The following is a 12,615-nucleotide window of genomic DNA, read 5'->3' as shown; positions in this document are numbered from 1 at the left end:
TGTACTAAATGGTTCTTAATTGTTTTATTCCTTCTCTGCATGCATAGAAGGTGAAGAGACAGACATAGGGGTCACAAACCTATATTTTAGTTTAGGGTGTTGACAGCACTGCTGGGACACAGGTGGTGGGTGGAAACATCAGGAAAACAAGAGTGATATAATTTCATCACAACCATAGCAGTAGGATAAGTGACATCACACAACCTTTTTTTCAGTGAAGTTGAAATGTCATTACACTTTCTTTGTTGTCATTGTGCTTTTTAACAATCCTTTTGAAACCCGCACTGATATATAGAATTATATTCAGGTAACTGTGAAAAAAAAGGAAGGTTTTCAATGAAGAGTTCTGAGTGACATCAAATAGATATTGAGAGCGAAGCTCAAGTTATCTATAATGTCAATCAGAACACTGAGATTAAAAACACCCCCCTTATTCACTTTTTACCCATGTATAATTTTATGTAATGCATGGCCCACCCAAATCATCTGTTCCTGCTCTCAACTGGTATGCAGACCCTACAAGTATAGGTTGGCCACGTATAACATGGCTTCTCATCCCTGTCACAAATGTAAGAAAAATTACTCCCCTTCACCCAACCCATCACCCTCCATGCCATCACACACTGTTCCCTCCTGAAGCTGTGCTCTTTGCCCTTCATCGAAGCAGAGAGCCAGGCCTGTGTTGACAGTCTCCCAGAAAGGCCTGTCAAAATAGCCGGGATTTCTTTTTGATGTTGCAACAATGGGAAACAACTTTTGTCACCCACTGTTGCTACCTCATACCAGTGAATAAACAAGCCTTATAGCCAGCTGTAATGAGCTATACCGGCCATTGAAGGCCCGCTCCAGTGTTAAAGGCCGAGCCGAGTTAAAGTCCAGTAAAGACCAACCATGATGGGATATACAGCTATTAGAACATTGCAGGGCAGAAAGTTTTAATTAGAAAAACAAAGGCCTCTCAAAACCCGTTCTGAAGTCTTTGTTTATAGCTCTTGCTGTGAATGTTCTACAGTTAACAGCCTCACGCTGGGCTGCAGCTGTTAGCTGTTGAACATTCACACACAGCAAGAGCTGTAAAAGGGGGCTGATGTCAGCCCCTGGTTCTCCCCGCCTTGGCTGAACTGCTTTTTGTAGTTCATCCAAGCAAGGGAGACCCAGGAGCTGAGCAGCATTCACCCTTCCCTCCTCCTAAAGCCCTAGGGACACTGAGCTAGAGGAGGAGGGAAGGATGAAGACTATGTGTGTCCTCCTGCGGCCTCTGCCTTTCCTTTTCCTCTGCCAAATTAATATATTTTCGAGAGGCAGGGGAAGAGAAAGGCAGAGGCTGTGCATTTGGACATTGAAATGTTGAGTGCAGCGGGCCTAATCCAGTTCAAAAAGGCTGCTGCTGCTCCATTGTCTTCAATAGAGCTCTCGGCATGCCCATGCTCTAACCAGATGTAGAATCTGATGTTCATTCTAGTGGCTTTCTGTAAAAGCCATGCATAACATGTTAATAAACAGGGACTAATAAAAAGCATGCCAACCCAAATTGCTAAAACTAACTACAAAATGCCTACTTACCTTTAACTGAAAGTAGTAAGGTTTGATAAACCACAAGGGAAGGTATAAAGTCCACAGAGGAAGCAGAGAGCAACATAGGGGAACCAATTGCTTCCAATAGCAACATTTAAATGACAAACCTGTGAGAGAGCGAGTCCAAGATCCCCTCTCGCTCTTGCACATACCTTTATTTGAACGCTATGGCTTAAAGCTAGGCAACCCCATCTTCCAGGAAATGTACACAGTATCAGTGCTATAAGCACTACAAATGTGCCTGTGATGCTACTCCAGTACACAGACCTTGTTTGGAGCTCCCAGTTGCAATTCAGTGCTCGCTGTTGTTTCCTGCTGTGGGTGCCACAGGGTGGGTGTATGACGTTACAACACACACTTTTACAACGCATACCTTTACAACACATTTTGTACAACGCAACATCCATTACAACGCATTCCATTACAACGCATGCCATTACAACGAAATTTTAAAAACTACATTTACAGTGCATTCCATTACAGCGTATACTACCTTTACAACGCATACCATTACAACGCATTACATTACATTGCATGTTTGGCAAGTATTGGATAGTGTAGGGGTAAAATGTACTATTCTAACTCCAGGGGGTACAACAGTAGGGTAAGTGTTGGATAGTGTAGGGGTAAAATTACTGTTCTAACTCCAGGGGGTGCAACAGTAGGGTAAGTGTTCGATAGTGTAGGGGTAAAAATTACTATTCTAACTCCAGGGGGTGCAACAGTAGGGTAAGTGTTGGATGGTAATGTTATGCATTGTAATGGTATGCGGTGTAATGACTGAGTTGTAATGACATGCGTTGTAGTGGTGTGCGTTGTAGTGTCATGCGTTGTAATGATTACGTTGTAAATGCATGCGTTGTAATAGATGTTGTGTTGTAAAAGTTTCGTTGTAATGGTAGTGCGTTGTAAAAGTTGTGTTGTAAAGGTTGTTTCCCCCACAGGGTGGATGCCTTACCTTTGCTTCAGAGCCACTTGCCCTTTATAAAACTAAAAAGGCATTTTATTCTGAAAGATGCTAAATATGACCATGTTTCCTGTCATTTGTGAAGAGAGCCATCCGGCTGCTACACAGCAATGTATCTGCACCAGCACCCTTCGTGACAGGGCTCGGTCCGAGGGCATAAATAAATGGGCCCCAGGTCGCACGTGACCGTCGGCCGACAAGAGACAACGTGTGTGTGTGTGTGTCTATTCAGGCGCTGCGCAGGCCGCTAGTAGCACCTGATCCAGCGCGCTACAATGATACACACTAGAAAGCAAAACTCTCCTTCTTATGTAGGTGTACTACTGAATTCCTGATTACTAATTCCATAAAAATACAATTCATGTGGGTTAATAACTCCTCCTGTGCGTGGAGCAACATCACTTGTTGATAGGCATACTTACCCGGTGCTTTCTTTAAAAAATCTGTGTGTCACATTAAGGCATCTGAAGTAGTGAGCGTGACAGAAAAAAATAAATTTTCTGTTATCTGTTTATGAGCTTTTAGTCTGCTCCGCTACCCACAGTTGTCAAATTTCAGCTGCCTTGCCTCGTGCTAACAAACGCGGCGTAGAGAATCTCACATCTATGAATCGACGTAAAGGAGTTTTTGTGTGCGGTGACTTTTAAAATAATCTGCAAATCATTGAACCAAAAACACAAGCACGCTCAGCCATCTGCACGCAAAATGCCTCACTTCCCAGTGCATCTTTACTTCTTTAAAACCATAAGAAAATAATAAATGGAGTTAAATGTGTGTCAGTGTGGCTCAGCAAAATAAGATATCATGTCTCCCTGTCTGTTTGATGTCAGCCTCCTGTACTGGGAGTCTAATGCCTCTTCTCAGGCTGTCCTTACCCGAGGCTGCCAAAGAGACAGGTTCAGCCAAGGTTCATGAAGCTAAACAAAATACTTTCATTCCCTCCTTTTCCCAGACTAATGAAGATTCTGCTTTATATTTTGAGCGCTTGATCATTGGCAGGGCCGAAGGAGGTGTAGTCCTATCAGTGTAGCTTCATCTTACGGTCTGATGGCAAGGGCTCGTTTGATGTGGGTGTATCTGAGTGAGTGGTGATTAAGTGTATTTCTGTCTGCTGAAGAATCGCTTGGTGACTGCATGATGCACTCTGGAGGAGACCTAAAACGTTATTCGAGGGATGGAAAGGCTCTTCGAGGGATACATTTACAGTGAGCGTTCCGTGGACATGTTTGGATCAGTATTGTGCCTGGTAGTAGGAAACAGAGCGCAAACTTCAGCTGATTCAGTCAGAGGGAGCCCAGGACACAATTTGTACAAGAAAAGTAGTAGTCTACATGAAAAGTATGTTTCCAAAGGCTTTTCTTTGACAAGCAGAGCCTAGTTTAGAGAAGGTTGTTGTAGCATGGGGGGTGGTAATTCTTCTAGTGGAACTCTCTTTGGTGGTGATTATATTTATAGGGCCCGATTATGGGTTCTGTGGGGATGCAAGGCCCGGACACTCGGGTGGAGGCTATCAGGCCAAGTGTAAACCTACGCTGTAGTATATGTAATAACTTGACACGCACACATGCAATGCTAGTACGGACCGGAAGTGCCGTGCCACTCCCGTCCTTTTATTTAAAGCCTTCTGGCCACGCCTGGCCAGAAGGTGATACATTTGGGGGTAGTGCTTCCTGGGCTCAGGATGAGACCCTCGGAGCACTAGAGCGCTACATCCCTTCCCAACTTGGATTTTTGAAAAGTTGTAAATAAAAAGTTCAGCATGCAAAGTCTGCTAGTCTTTGGTTAGGCCTGGGATTGGGCCTGAGGTTGTAATGCCACTTGCCTCTCATAGGTGTTGATTCCTGAGAGTATCCCGGTGAGAGCGGGGCCGTTACGTCAGCCGCAGCTGCGGGCAGAAGGGTGCTTGCTTCTTCCGTGCTTCCTTCTTCTTCCCTTGTTGCAGATTCTTCATGGACGGGTGGTTGTTCCTGCGTCGGTGGTATTTGCTTGAACCACGATATGTTTCGGGTTACTTCCTCTCCATTCCGGCTGACTGTTATTGCTGTGCCTCTTGCTTCTTTGATAGTCCAGGGTTCTGGCTCAAACGGTGTTCTAAATTTTCCTCCTGGTATTCGCTTCCGGATCAACACAGTCTCTCCAGGAGTCAGGGTCCTTGTCTGAGCTCGTCGTTTGTAACTTGCTTTCTCATTTGTCCTTCTCCTCCGCTCTTGCGTGTTTGCTGGTAAGTATGGCGCCGGAGTCCAATTGTCTGCCATGGAGAGCAAGTCCCTCCTCGGTCCGGCTAACATTAGTGCCCATGGTGAGCGTTGTGTGGTGCTGTGTGGGGTGCTCCGGTATTCCCTTAGGAATACCTGTAGTTCTTCTTCCGGGTCACTCCCTTCCGCGGTGGATATTCGCAGAATTTTGTTTACTGTCCTCATAAATCTTTCCACCTCGGCATTGGCTTGAGGCCACTGAGGCGTGATTCTATGGTGCTTTATGCCTAGATTTTGCAGAAATTCTTTGAAGTCGCTCCCTTGGAATGGGGGTCCATTGTCCGACTTGATAACGAGCGGGACTCCGAACATGGCGAATGATTTGCTGAGAATAGGACGAATGTTCGTGAAGCTGGTGGATGCTGCTAGGTCCAGGATGGGATATTTTGTGTAGCTGTCAATTAACACTACGGTAACCCTCCTATCCGGGAAACTTCCAAAATCTAGACTTAGCCACGACCATGGGGATGGAGCAGGGTCTTCCGTGATCACTGGGGCTGGAACGTCTGGATTGCTGGTTATTTGGCATGCCCGACATTGTAGTACTACTGCGTCAACGCTTTCTTCCAAGTTGGGGAACCACATTTTCTCGCGCATCCGGGCTTTCATCCTGCGGGTGCCTTGGTGTCCCTCGTGGGCTAATGCTGTCGCTCTTTCTTGCAATGTCTTTGGGATTACTACTCGGGAGCCCCTAAGAATTAGTCCGTTATCGGCGCTGCTTAAGTCATTGTGAACCCTCCAAAATTGGTTCAGGCGTGTTCTGTCTGCCTCGTTCCCGCCACTGACATTCTTCAGGAAGTTCTCCCACGAACCTGACTGTATGGCCTCTTTCACGCGTTGGATGACTGCATCATTGTCATACTGAGAGATGATGGTGTCTGCAAAGAGGGCTCGGGGGCATGATCCGGTTGACAGCATGTTTATGAATGCTTCAGTCTGACACTCTTGTTCAGTGGTGTGGGGTCCTTCTAGAGAGGGGTGACGTGAGAGAAAGTCTGCCGGGTTTCTTGCTCCAGGTCGATAGACGAGGTCCATTTGGTATTGTTGAACTTGGATAGCCCAACGCTCAATCCTGGGCGGTGGGTGAGGAGCTGTGTCTCGGAATAGAGGTATCAGAGGTTGGTGATCCGTCACCATTCTGAACGGGTGGCCAGATATGTCTAGGTGAAAGTGACTGCATGCCCATTTAACTGCCAGGGCTTCTCTTTCAATTTGTGAGTATCTTGACTCTGTCGCTGTTAGGACTTTGCTTGCAAACGCTAGAGGGGCCCACACCCCTGGCTCTGTTTCTTGTGAAATTAGGGCTCCTAGTCCCACTGGACTAGCGTCCTCCAGTATCTCTGTGGGTTTGTCAGTGTTGAAATACGCCATCGTGGTGCTATCTAGTAGGGCAGCCTTGATCTGGTGGAATGCCTTATCTTCGGTGTCTGTCCATTTCCACGAGTTTTCTTTCTTTGTTAAGTTCCTTAAGGGCTCCGCAATCGTGGCTAGATTGGGGATAAATCTCGCACAGTATTGTGCCATCCCTAAGAAACTCCTCACCTCCGACGCAGTGGTGGGTGCAGGGGCGTTCTTGATGGCGTGCGATTTGCGTGGGTCTACCTTTACTCCTTCTGAATCAAATACATAGCCAAAGAATTCGATGGATTTCCTAAAAAACTGGCATTTCTCCTTGTGTAAGGTTACCCCATATTGCGCAAGTCTCTGCAATGTGGCTTTCAATCTATGATGGTGTTCTTCACTCGTCATGGTGTGGATTAGAATTTCGTCGCTGACATTTAGTACTCTTTGAAGTCCGGATAGTATCTCCTTAATGGTGTTTTGAAAGATTTCGGCTGCGGACGAGATTCCAAAGTTTAGTCTCTTATATCTTCTCAGCCCCAGTTGTGTTGAGAATGTCATTATATAGCGGCTCTCCTCTGCTAGCCTCAGCTGATGGTATCCTGCGTTAAGGTCTAGCTTGGAGAACCACTGGGCTCCATTCAGATCTGTCAGGATGTCATCTACGGTGGGCGTGAGGTGTCGCTCTCGCCGTATGGCTTTGTTGGGGATCCTCATGTCTATGCAAATCCTGATTTTCCCAGGTTGGCGTGGTTTCTCTGCTATCACCATGGGGACCCCCATGGTGTCGGTCCAGACACCTTCTCGATCACTCCTTGTGCCTCTAACTGGTTCAGCTCTTGCTCTACTGCTGTGCGAAGGTGAAACGGGATTCTTCGGTGCCTCAGTGCTACTGGTTGTATGGCGGGGTCTATGTGTAATTTGATGGGGGGCGTTTGATGGTTCCAAGGCCTTCAAATAACGTTGGAAACATTTGTAAGATATCCTCGGTCTGGAGTGCCTTCACTGCGTTTGCAAACGCAATAAGGTGGAGATCTTCGCAGTGTTGTTTCCAACCAGTAAATCTGCTTCTTTGTCTATCACATGAAATGTCGTCATTACTTCTTGGTCTTCCGCTTTGACCTGCACCACCATCTTCCCTCACAACGGAAGTGGCTCTTGGCTGCCATAGGTGGAGGATTCGGGCCTTGGAGGGAACTAGTTTTGGCCTTGGCTTCAGGAATTTGTAGTGTTGGATGCCCATTACATTCACTGTGGCACCTGTGTCGATGACTCCGGTCACCGGTGACCCATCAATTTGTATCTGGCACTTCGGCTGAGGTCTTCATCGTTTCTTCAGCTCACTGACAAATGATACGTAGTAACATTCATCGTCCTCCTCGGTGGACGACTCGTCAAACTGTGGCTGTGGTTGTCGCTGCGTTTTGCCTGATCGTGACGACGAGGCGTCATCCGGCGATAGCTGCCTCACGGTTCCGGTGACTGTCTTTTTTCCTGAAGAACCTCGTCCGCGAAAGCCTCCTCTGCATACGCTTGCAAAGTGGTTGGGCACTCCGCATTTTGAACATGTCTTTCCACGTGCTGAGCAGCCATCTTGATTATGCTCCTCTCTGCCACAGTACCCGCATGGTGCCCGGCGCTGCGTTCTGGTCGGCCATCTTCCTCTGCCTCCTCGGCTAAAGCTGCGAGCTGCGTCTACTCTTTCTGTCTTCACCGTTGTTCCTGCTTCTGATCGTGGATTCAGGGCCGCTTCCATCGCAGTCGCTCGGGCATCTGATAACTCATGTGACCTGGCGAGGATTAGTATTTCTTCGAGCGATATGCGTGGTTGCCTCAGAATTAGAGTTCTTAGGTGTTTGTTGCGACACCCCTGGATGAGTTGCGCAGTTACTTCCTTCTTTTCGTCGTCTTCTGTGCACGTGCTTATGAGGTCCCTCAGGCGTGCATGAAACGCGCCCATTGTTTCCCCTTCCCTTTGTTTGGATTGCCGGAATTTGAAGCGTTCATAGTGGGGGTTCAATTAGAGATCAAAGTGGGCGTTTAGCGCGGTAACTGCTGCGTCATAGTCGGTGTCGGCCCCGGTGTTTGGCAGGTGTTTGAATAGCTTATAAAGCTCTGTGCCTCCAAAGTGTAATAGTAGTGATCTCTTCACTTCATTGTCTTTTTCTCTGGTGGCGGTGAAGTAGTTGTTAAGTTGTCCTAGCCACACGGTCCACCGTGGCGCTGCTGTGCCTGGATCGATTAGTTCACTGAAAGGTGGCAGGGCCTGTATTTGGGATTGCGCTGATGGTACTGGGGGTTGAGCTATGGGGACCACTGCTTGAGCTGGGGGTCCTGCTTGTTGTGCTGGAGCCGCTGCTTGCGGTGCTCCTCCTGTTGCTCCCCCATGGGTGTTAGACATGTCTGTGCTTGGTACTTGTGTGTTATTTCTTTTATTATCGCCTTGTCCTTACTTTGCTTCCTTGCCTTTGCCTTTGCTTGTTTATTGCTGTATCCTAGCTGTGTTAACTGCTTAGCCCCTTGGTTGTGTTCTCTCAACTGCCAGTTCTAGGGCTTCTTTTTTTTGGGCTGTCTGTGGGTTTCTTCACCGATCCTGGTTGTTTTGCACGTGCTTGTGCTTATTTTTTTCTCTCTTTTGTTTGGATGTTGCTCGGCGTGTGCGGCCGTTTTCCCCTTAATTGTTTAGTGCGGGCCTTCCTTTGGCCCCCTCCGGGGCTTCGCGATCTGATATGCGCGTGTGCCTCTCACCGCGTGTGCTTATGCGGAGCTCGTCTGCTTCGGGCGTCGGCTTTCGCTCCTCTGCGCATGCGCGCACTGCTGGGCCTGCCGGCGGAGCTTTCCTGGCTCGGCGTCTCTTGCCGCTCCGGTCGCCCTGGGATTCCCACCACTGGTGTGCCACGCAGCTTCTCGCATCTGCTGCTTACTGGTAGGCGGTTTCTTCTTTTGATTTGCGGGTCGGTCTCGGTCCTCTTCTTCGCCTGGCTCCGGCGCTGCTGCCGGTATTCTCGAGTGGTATCGAGCGGGGCAGGAGTCATCCTCGGGCCGCGTTGGGCAAGCAGATCCCACCCTCGTCGCCAGTGTGGGGATGCAAGGCCCGGACACTCGGGTGGAGGCTATCAGGCCAAGTGTAAACCTACGCTGTAGTATATGTAATAACTTGACACGCACACATGCAATGCTAGTACGGACCGGAAGTGCCGTGCCACTCCCGTCATTTTATTTAAAGCCTTCTGGCCATGCCTGGCCAGAAGGTGATACATTTGGGGGTAGTGCTTCCGGGGCTCAGGATGAGACCCTCGGAGCACTAGAGCGCTACAGGTTCCATTCCAATACCGATTGTGCTGGTTACTCCAGTTACCAGTCTTATCCTGAATTTGAAGGTCTGCAGATCTACCATTTTAAACTTGCAGATTTATATAGCGGGAACTTGACTAGAATGTATAGGAGCGCTTTACATGAACACCAGTTACGTTACACATTCATTTTTTGGGAGGCACGGGGAGATTAAGTGATTTGCCCCGAATCAGAAGAAGCTGAGCCAACGCAGAGGTTCAAACCTGGTTTCTCAGCTCCAAAGTCAGCAGCTCTGGCCCTAAGGCCACAAACTCTTATAAAAGGAGAGGTGGCTACTAAAAAGCATCTAAATCCTCCTACATAAGTACTGGAGAGAAATTAGGAATTACCAGGAAATTCAGGAATCAAATTATTGAGTTTCTGGTGATGACATCAAATGATACCATCAAACATGTCGTGAGTGATGTAACATGTGAGGTCTTAAGCAGTGGATGGGTCACAACTCATAGTTAGGTCACTGAACTATAACTGGTGAATTTCAGTGGTGTTTCAAATTTAAAATTTAACACTATGGCTGACATTCTCACCTAACTATAATGTAATATAACTAATAAATGTCTATGAATGGTTGACTGTCTACCAACGAAGGTCGTGAATTATATGAATTCAAAGAGGCCAAGAATTTCACTGACTCCTGCAGTTTGATTTTGACACAATATTCAGCATCAGTCGAGGGGCTTTTAACACAGTGTGCTGCGTGAGTTTAAATGCAGCTGAATTGAAAATGTAATAAACATTGGGTCAAGATGTTCACAGAAGAACTGATTACTTGCCCGAGAGGTGAGTGTAGTGTGGCATCTAACCTGGACAATAGTATAAGGTATACTCAAATTGCTCAATTTCAACATAGCAGCCGTGATGTTGAAAAGATCATCTAGTATATCTTTGATTATCATGACTGTTAACCCTCCAGTGAGGACGGGGTTCCTTAAATGTAAATGAACTCGACAGACTGGGGGCATAAACACGAGTCTGGCAGTCTGAAGACTGCCAGACCCACGGTGGCGGCAATCCAGTTACCGCAACACTGGTGGTTTGACCACCCTATTACGACTTGGGCAGATGGATTGATATTGGACTGCTGGCTCCGGCAGGGAACTATCACTCCCTGGCGGTAATGCAGCAGTCAGTGGGCTATGTAATATGCAGGTGATGCTGCTGTGACACCGCCATGCATATTACGGGGCAGATTTACAAGCCCCTTGCGCATCATTTACGCCGCCGTTGCGTCACTTTTGTGATGCAGCGTCGGCGCAAATCCTGCTCTATGGTGCGGGGGTACTTACAACGTGATGCATCTGGGAGATGCGAAACGTTGTAATGCCCTGCGCCACATGTAGGTGGTCCTGTGGAGGGGGCGGGGGGCGTTCCGGCGCAGGAATGCCTCCTAAAAGTGACTGAGGGAAATCTACAAGATTTCACTCAGTCACTTTTAGGTCCATGCTGCGTCAAAACCCTGCGCCTGCCTGAAGCAGGCGTAAGGATTGACGCAGCATTAACTAGATAGGGCCCCCAGAGCATTGCTGGAGCTGTGTCGCGCTTGCAACGCAACTCCAGCAATGCGTCACTTTTACGGTACAGATGCGTCACGCATCTGTGCCGTTTTTGCCCCATGGTGCCCCGCATTGTAAATGCGGCATATCCATGATGGCGGAGCTGTGGCGCACAACAACTGGTGCATCCCTGCTGATTTGCAGGGATGCGCCAATTATTGTAAGTATCCCCCTACAAGTTTAAGGACTGCCAGAGGGTTCATGGAGGTCTTTCCTCCATGAAAAGGATGGTCGTGCATTGAGAAAGGCAATTCATCCCCGAAACGCGCCTGCAATAAATACATGGATCAACAAACCCTTTAAGTGCCCGCAGTGTTTTCAAAGCATTGACTTATTCACATAATTCACCATTACAATGGTGTGAGGCACCTTCTTTGAGTTTGGCAGCTTTGGTGGGCCTATCCCTTTTAAATTGAGAATTTTTTTTAAAGGCCAATATGAAGAACAATTGAAATTGAGATGTATAATTTTATATTTTTAACAATATAAAAATATAACACTGAAAGTAGACAGGTACCGACAAATTCCTTTTTAAATGAGAATACAGCTGAGCTTGGTAAATGTGTAGCACAAAAAAGTCATTGGTTAAAGCTTAATTGAATACACTAGGCTTCAACATTTTCATAACGAACAGCATACATTATCCACAAGTAAAATACTTCATAGTAAAGATATAAATGCTGCAGTTGCATGGCTTAGATTTTCACCAACCACGCCAATCCCTGTTCAGACGCAACAATATTAACCCGCTCTTTTACATTATTAGAAAAGTGCAATCTAACAATGAGGATCCCAAGATGCTGCGGTGCTGTTAAGCTCAGCAGCATTGAAAAAGCACCACACTGGACAAGAAACTGGGAACCATTTAGAAACCCGATACTTAACTCTGCCATCTGCATATCCAGCCACGCTAGTATTCCACCCGAAATAAATATAATTAGGAGGGCTAAGGTATTTTTAATGCTAGATTGCATAAAATGTTCGAATTCAGATTCTTACAGCCTGATTCATCATAGACCCGTTTTGCGAGTCTATAATAGCGATTCATAAGGAATCGCTATTACAGACTCGCAAAACGGGATTCATGTAGGAATCGCAAAAAGATGTGCGATTCCTACACAATCCTTATTTGCGATTAGCAAATTGCTAATCGCAAATAAGGAATAACTCCCCATTCATTCCTATGGGCCAAAAGGCCCATAGGAATGAATGGGGAGTATTCCTTATTTGCGATTAGCAATTTGCTAATCGCAAATAAGATAGCGATTTGAAGGGTGCCAGGGGTGTCCAAAGGACACCCCGTAGCACCCCTTAAATGCACATTTCAACAGGTGTTGCGCACACACATGTCCTAAGGACATGTGTGTGTGTGTAACACGCAACTTAGAAAAATGCTTTTAAAAGCATTTTTCTAAGTTTTCGCTATTTACCACGAGGTTTGACCTCGCGGTAAATAGCGGCCGAAATTTGCGATTTCGCAATTTTAAAATGTTTCAAGAATAGCATTTAAGGAATCTCTAATAGAGATTCCTTAAATGCTATTCCTCGCAAATTTGCGAATTTTTAAATA

This window comes from Lissotriton vulgaris, chromosome 2_1, assembly GCF_964263255.1.
Source record: "Lissotriton vulgaris chromosome 2_1, aLisVul1.2, whole genome shotgun sequence".
Lineage (NCBI taxonomy): Eukaryota > Metazoa > Chordata > Amphibia > Caudata > Salamandridae > Lissotriton > Lissotriton vulgaris.
This window is presented reverse-complemented; position numbering follows the sequence as displayed.